This window comes from Sus scrofa, chromosome 3 (genome assembly GCF_054392235.1).
Source record: "Sus scrofa isolate SSC_HxYL_T2T_F1_AM1 chromosome 3, Sscrofa_HxYL_maternal_Yorkshire_Landrace_v2.0, whole genome shotgun sequence".
In the NCBI taxonomy this organism is placed as follows: domain Eukaryota; kingdom Metazoa; phylum Chordata; class Mammalia; order Artiodactyla; family Suidae; genus Sus; species Sus scrofa.
Genome location: NC_139385.1, coordinates 2,381,872 through 2,389,186, shown reverse-complemented (window position 1 = coordinate 2,389,186; position 7,315 = coordinate 2,381,872).

The window sequence follows — 7,315 nt, the reverse complement described above, 5'->3', positions numbered from 1 at the left end:
ACCTGCTCAGTTCCGGACTCAGGGGCCACCCTCGGGCAGGGTGGACTGTGAACCTCGAGCTTTTCACAGCGGAGGTCCCCAGGGCCTCGAGAGAAAAAGAAACGCGCACACCATGCACAGAAGCAGGCTCTTAACATGCACAGACACACACGCACTCACACACACACACACACAGACACACACACACAGATACACACACAGACACTTACTCAAGAGGAGCTTTCAACAGCAATTCCAAAGCGTATCTTATAAAATACGATAAACAAATGTATCTCTCCCAAGGAAACGCAAATCCAGGAGCACTCTGAAAGGACGGGCCAAGGATGCACCCAGAATAGTGCCTCCCAAATCCCAACAGACCGTGAACCACCTGGGCACCCTGTCAAATGCAGGTGCTGAGCCCGGACAACTGCTCAGGGGTGGAAGTGGTGGGATGGGGGGCAGGGGGAGTCTGCATTTCTCATGAGTTCCAAGTGGCGCCCACACTGCGGTTCTGTGACCGCACTTTGCACACTCAAATGTCAGAGCATATTCAAGGCACATGAGACAGACGGAATCATTCGTAAAACACAAGAACTTGCTCAGAGAATTAGACAGTTGTTCCTGCAAATGTAAGATATTGGCATTGTCCCCGGCCAGGGACACTTTTCACCCAAACTTAATTTGCTTCAAAGTGATGCGTGTGAAACCCCCTTCTGAGAGGTCTAACCTGAGGCCTCAGCTCTCAGAGCCCACCTGCTGCCCGGTGTCAGGTTGTGCCCTGGCCCAGCCCAGCCTGGCTCCCAGGGCCACCAGAGGCGGTCAGGCACCATCTCGCTCTGCAGCATGGAGACCCCGGGCTCTGTTTCCACTTCCCCCTGCAGCTCCGACGCGACATCGTCCTTACAAGCAAACCCTGCAAGTCTGCAGCTGGATGTGAACAGGACTTGCAACTTCTAGCTTCTTCCCTTCAGCCTGGATCTCGGTGCGGCCAATTCACACGTGGGCTGCACACCAGCAAGGGTGCCAGAGCTGGCCGTGTGCAGAATCCCAGTGCTATGTTCAGACAGGATGTGGGATTCTGCCCTAGGGTTTCCTGCAGCGGTCGTCTCATTTACCACTGAGAGAGCGAAAGAGCTGTTGGTAGAGACACACCTAACCTCGCTTGATGTACCTGCAGGCCATGACGAAGAGCTTCCCACCTGGATGGATAAACATGCTTCCTGAAATCACACAGTGGCTCTGCCCCCATCTACAGAGAGAAGCACCTCCAGCTGTTCTGCTTCCCGGCACGGGGGTCGCACGGCCCCATCACCTGAAGCACAGCCCTGAGACCTCGTGGAGGATGTGATGCTTTGACTCCTGCTGCAGTTTGGCAAAATACTGACACAGGAGCTTCTGTGTGTTTCTCTCCATGTGTGCAGGTGTAGCCATCCCAGGCAGGCACATGAGGATGAGCGTGTGAGGGCGCCGTGCCCGTGAGGACTGTGGGAGAGGGACAGGGGCCGGGCCTCAGTTTTGAAATGCAGCCAGAGTCACCTGCCACAAGCTGGCTTGGGAGCTGCCAGGAAGCGTTCGCCCCAATAGCTGCCTCTTTTGTGAGATGTGGATATGCAGCGTCTATACAGCACTGCCAGCGGCTTTGTGGACATCCCTGCTATGAGCCCTCCACAAAGATCCAGTTATTGGGCTGTTGTTATGGGAACAGTACAATTACCGCCAAATTGGAGTGGCAACGGGGGACAGAAAAGAAAGCGGATTGGGGGTGGGCAAAATGGCTATTTCTGTTCAAACATGTCTTGGCAGATCACCTGGACTGCATGTGAACAACGGCCGGGAGGACCAGGTAGCAGAAACCCTGCCTGGCTTCGGGGATTATGGGCCCGGGGAGGGGCTGTAAAAAGAAATTGTCTTTAAGAGAGAAACATCACATCCTCTGACTTCCTTTGAATTGTACAAAAATACTATAATTGTGCACCAGAGCAGGAAGTTCAATGATGTTCAAAGAGTCTCTGCGGCCTCTTTACTTTTGTTACCCAACTTAAAACACGCCTGAAATATATAATTTTGCAATTTAAGGGTTTTGATGGAAAAATCTCAAGTACCAGTCAATACTCTTTTAAAAGGATTGTTATCATTATCCAGACTTAATATCGTTATCAAGCAAATGCCTGACTACAAGCTAATTAAGATAGCAACTGCATCGCCAAGCAATCCATGCTCTGTGAAACCGAGCTTCTTTCTCAGAGCTGTAGGCGGGGAGAGGAGGTTCCTTCCCATAAAAATGGCAACATGAGTTCACGCAGCGTTTGGCCCTTCCATCTCTAAAATCATAGAGATAATGCATAAAGTATAAAAACACGTTTTAAGACTTAACTACCTTTGGCGTTCCCGTTGTGGCTCAGCAGTTAGCGAACCCGACTAGCATCCATGAGGATGCGGGTGCGATCCCTGGCCTCGCTCAGTGGGTTGCCCTGAGCTGTGGTGTCGGTCAGAGACGCAGCCTGGATCCTGCGTTGCTGTGGCTGTGGCTGTGGCTGGCAGCTACAGCACCAACGGGACCCCTAGCCTGGGAACCTCCATATGCTGTAGTAGGTGTGGCCCTAAAAAGACAAAAAGACGTAACTACCTTTGAAAAACACTTCGATTCTTTGGGAGCTGAATCATGCAAGGTAAAGAGAACAGAGAACGGTCTCCACGTACCCCAGAACGGGGTCCAGTCTCGGAAGGGTGTTTCAGCCACGAATGGAGGCCCAGGGTGACTGCCACAGGCAGCAGGAACAAGCAGAAGCACCTGCGGAACTGGGCTTATGTCACATCACACCTGGACAATGTCCCTGTGGGACAATAACCCCAGGTCACCAACTTACATTCAGAAAGCCAGCGGGTTAGGTGAAGGCCACTGCAAAACGGCTGGTCACAGAGCGGTGATCCCAGAGCTGGGGAAACAGACAGGCAGGCCCTTAGAACTTGTATTCAGGATACGCCCCTGAACAAAAATTCCAAGGCATGCCTTCTGGGAGATGGCCGACGGACTCCTCGGTCCCAAGGAAATGAAAAAACCAGGGTAATCTGAAATGGCCTTTAGATAAGTATAACTACATTCCTCAAAGATAAAGGCAGCCTTCGAATGACCCCCAGACAAGGACTAAAAATGAAGCAGATAAGAATGAACAAAAAAGCGAAGTTTTTAAAAAAATGAAACATCCTGGAAATAAGAAATTCCACCTACTGAAAGATGGAATTCACATACTTGCCCCTAAAAACCCTGAACATTGTGTATAAAACAAACACGGGAAGCTGCTGAGAGATGGAGAGAAGACAGAGCTCCTAGGAGCAAAGAAAGGAGACAGCATTGAGCTCTTTCGTTTCCTTTGGACTCAATGTCCCACCAGAAAAGCGAGCAACGTGGAAACACCAAGAGGCACAGGCACAAAGGAAGCCAAGTCTCAGGGAAGCCTGCTTGCTCTAGCTAATAAACTAGCAGTGGGGCAGCCTCGAAAGACAGAGCGCGTTTAGACAATAACTGCTCCACCGTAAAGCAACACCACAGAAAATACTGCGACCCCCTCCTACAGCAGCAAGGCCAGTGAGAGCCAGAACGTCCATCCCCACTGAGTGGTTCTAAGCACCCCTGCCCCCCGCCCCGAGCAGTGTCAGTGGAGACCACATGGGGACCTGGCAGGATGCCCTGCTCATCCCCCTCCTGGCGGGAGGGGTGTCAGAAGAGCCACGTGGAGAATTGGACCATTTGACATGGTCAGGCAGTAACAAGGTTACCTTCACGTGGTGACAGTGGACACCACCTAGAACAGAGTAAGAAAGGACCTGTGTGCCCACCAGCCAGGGTGACGTCAGCGGTGGCTGGTGGGGAGCCTGAAGCCACCCCTCCACCCAGCACTAACGTAGAAAAATTTTCCCTCTGATGGCAATGGGACCAACCCTGCATCCCTCCCAACCCCAACCCTGGAAGGAACAAGGCAGGGGGGGGGCCTTCATCAGCTGAAAAAGTGTAGAAAAGGCCCGCTAAAACGGAAGATTGAAATAAAACCCAGAATCTCATAACACTACTCAGATTGTTGTTTCCATCAGATACTATGTATCATATGAAGAACACAAAAACTCAATTTGAGGAGTTACCTTGGGATTCAGTTGGTTAAGGATCTGGTGTTGTCACTGCAGCAGCTCAGATCACTGCTGTGGAGTGGGTTTGATTCCTGGCCAGCATGTCTGCATGCTGCAGGTATGGCCAAAATAAATAAAGAAAAGAAAGAAAGAAAGAAAAGGAAGGAAGGAAGGAAGGAAGGAAGGAAGGAAGGAAGGAAGGAAGGAAGAAAGAAAGAAAGAAAGAAAGAAAGAAAGAAAGAAAGAAAGAAAGAAAGAAAGAAAGAAAAGACAACTTAAGAAAACAGAAAAAGAAAAAAAGAACCCCTCAACTTGACGGAGGAAAGTGCCTCAACAGCTGCTGTGATGTGTTAAACAGCCCCCCCTCAAAGTCCACACCCACCTGGAACCTCAGAATGTGACTGTGGCTGGAAAGAGGGTCTTTGCAGATGTCATTAGGTACGAACATCAGGATGAAACCACCACGGATGTGATTTCACCTTGACATTCCTCTCCTATTCTTGTAGGAGGAAGCACACAGAGATAGACAAAGAAGCAGCCACATAAAGACAGAAGCAGAGACTGGAGTGGTGCATTACAAGCCAAGGGATGCCAAGGGCTGCTGGCAGCCGCCCGGAGTTAGGAGAGGAGCAGGGTATGGGCTCTCCCTCAGCGCTTCCACAAGGAACCAATCCTGCTGACACCTTGATCTTAGACTCCTAGCTCCCAGAACTGGGAGAGAATAAATACTGCTGTTTTAAGTAACCCAGGTTAAGGTAATTTGTTATGGCAGCCTGAGCAAACTAAGACAGATGCCAACACAGAAATGACACAGATGTTAGAATTAGCTGACAAAGATTGTAAAGCACTCATCATAAAATGCTTCAGTGAACACACTTGAAGCAAATGAAAATATAGAAACTCTCAGTACAGAAATAGAAAATATTTTTAAAAAATAAAATTTAAAATGTAAAACTGAAAAATACAACCACCAAAATAAAAATCTCAGTGGATGAGCTTAATAGCAGAATGGAGAGGACAGAATTAGTGAGCATGAAGAAACAACAATTAAAAATGACCCAATCTAAACAACAGAGAATATGCACACACACAGCCTCAGAAGTCTGTGGCAGTATAACAAAATACCTAATATTCATGTTATCTGAGTCCCAGAAGAAGAGAAAATGAGTGGGAATGAAAAAGTCTTCAAAGAAATATTGGCTAAAAATTTCCTAAATTTGGCAAAAGATACAAATTTACAGATTCGAGAAGCTGAGTAAACCGTCAACAGGATACACTGAAAGAAATCTGTATCATGATCAAATTTATGAAAACCAAAGAAAATAGAAAAAAAATTATTGAAAGCAATGAGAAAAAAATGAGACCTTATCTAAAGGGGAAAAGCAATTCATACAACAGTCGATATCCCATCAGAAACTATGGAGGCCAAAAGGAAGTGACACTACATTTTCCAAGTGCCAACATCAAAGAACCGTCAACCCAGAATTTTATATCTAGTGAAAATTCCTTCAGGAGGGAGGAATCAAGGATGATTTCGAATGAATAGAAGCTAAGAGAAGTCATCACCAGCACAACTACGCTAAGAGAATAGCTAAAGGAAGTTTTATAAATAGAAAAGGAAATGATAAAAGAAGAAAGCTTGGAACAAAGTAAAGAAGAAAGAACACAAGGGACTTTTCTGCTTGAAATCTCTAAATTATGTTTGATGGTTAAAGCAAAAATTGTAACACTGTCAGGAGTTCCCACTATGGTTCATCAGGTTAAGAATCCAACATATGAGGATGTGGGTTGGATCCTGGCCTCTCTCAGTGGGTTAAGATTCTAGCATTGCCACAAGTTGTGGCATAGGTCACAGACGTAGCTCAGATTCAGTGTTGCCTTGGCTGCAGCACAGGCAGGCAGCTGTAGCTCCAAACCGACTCTTAGTCTGGGAACTTACACATGCTGCAGGTGTGGCCCTAAAAAAGAAAACAAACACAAACAAACAAAAAAGACTGATGTGATTCTCCATGACAATTACATTGCCAATAGGGGAAGGTAAAAGGACATTAAAAAGAAATAAGGTTTTTCTCAATATGCTAACATATGGACACAAGTAGACTGTTAAATGTTTTGTATATATAGTGTTACAGCTAGAGTAATGACTCTCAAATCTATAAAAGACATACATTCATTCAAATACACTATACATAAATCAAAGTGGAGTTAGAAAATAATGGTGAAGTAACCCACAAGAAAGCAGGGAAAGGAAAACAGGAATTGAAAACAGGAAACTGATTTCCAACTTTTAGCTCTAACATGTAAAGAGCTTGGAAGTTTAGCATTCCCAACCTTCAGAGAAGGAAAAAACCTAACAAACTGAAAATCAACAACTCTTCTTAGATCCATCATAGAACTGAATCATTGGGCAAATCACTGCTTTGAAATTTGGAGAGGTGAGTGGACATGGAGAATCATACCTTATGTGAACGGAAGCTTCTGGAGAATTTAAACTCTTGGGGGCCCAGGAGACTCACCAGGTTCTCTCAGTGAAAAATGGAGAAAAATCCCCCCATGCTTCGGGCAGGAGGAAGCAAAAAGTTACCACTTTGAAATACACCCAGAAAATTCAGTACTCAGCAACAAAAGCCTCCTCTCATGAGAAATTTCCAGAACATTCTCTGATCCAGGGGAAGGGCAATTAGACAACTGGAGTCCCTCTGCCCTACCCAGCCTTCCAATCTCATGTAACTTGAGGGGGAAAGGCTGAGAAACTCTTCTGAAGGTCATAGCCCAGGGACCCAGATTCACTTTAAAAAAAAAAAAAAAAAAGCCATGAGATTCAATCATAAGATGACAGGATATCTCCCCTCACCAGTACCTCACCACCACGTCAGTAGGGCTCCAGCACAGTCATGGTGAATTACAACTGAGAAGTGTGTCTGCAAAACACAGACTCTATTTTAAAAAGAAGTTTCCAGAGAAACCCAAAGACACAGGGAGGAAAAAACAAGGACACCAGAGCAAGCTGAAGCCTCTGACACTGAAGCTGCAGCAAACATTAACAAAGCCCAACCCCTACCAAGGAAACAGAAAACCTCACTCTGAAGTCCTGCTCACTTCTACTCCTGCTGCCTGATGCACCATGTCTGACTTTCAACAAAAAATTACAGGCATGATTCAAGACAAGGAAAAAACACTGCCTGGAGAGTCAAAGCAAGCACCAGAGTCA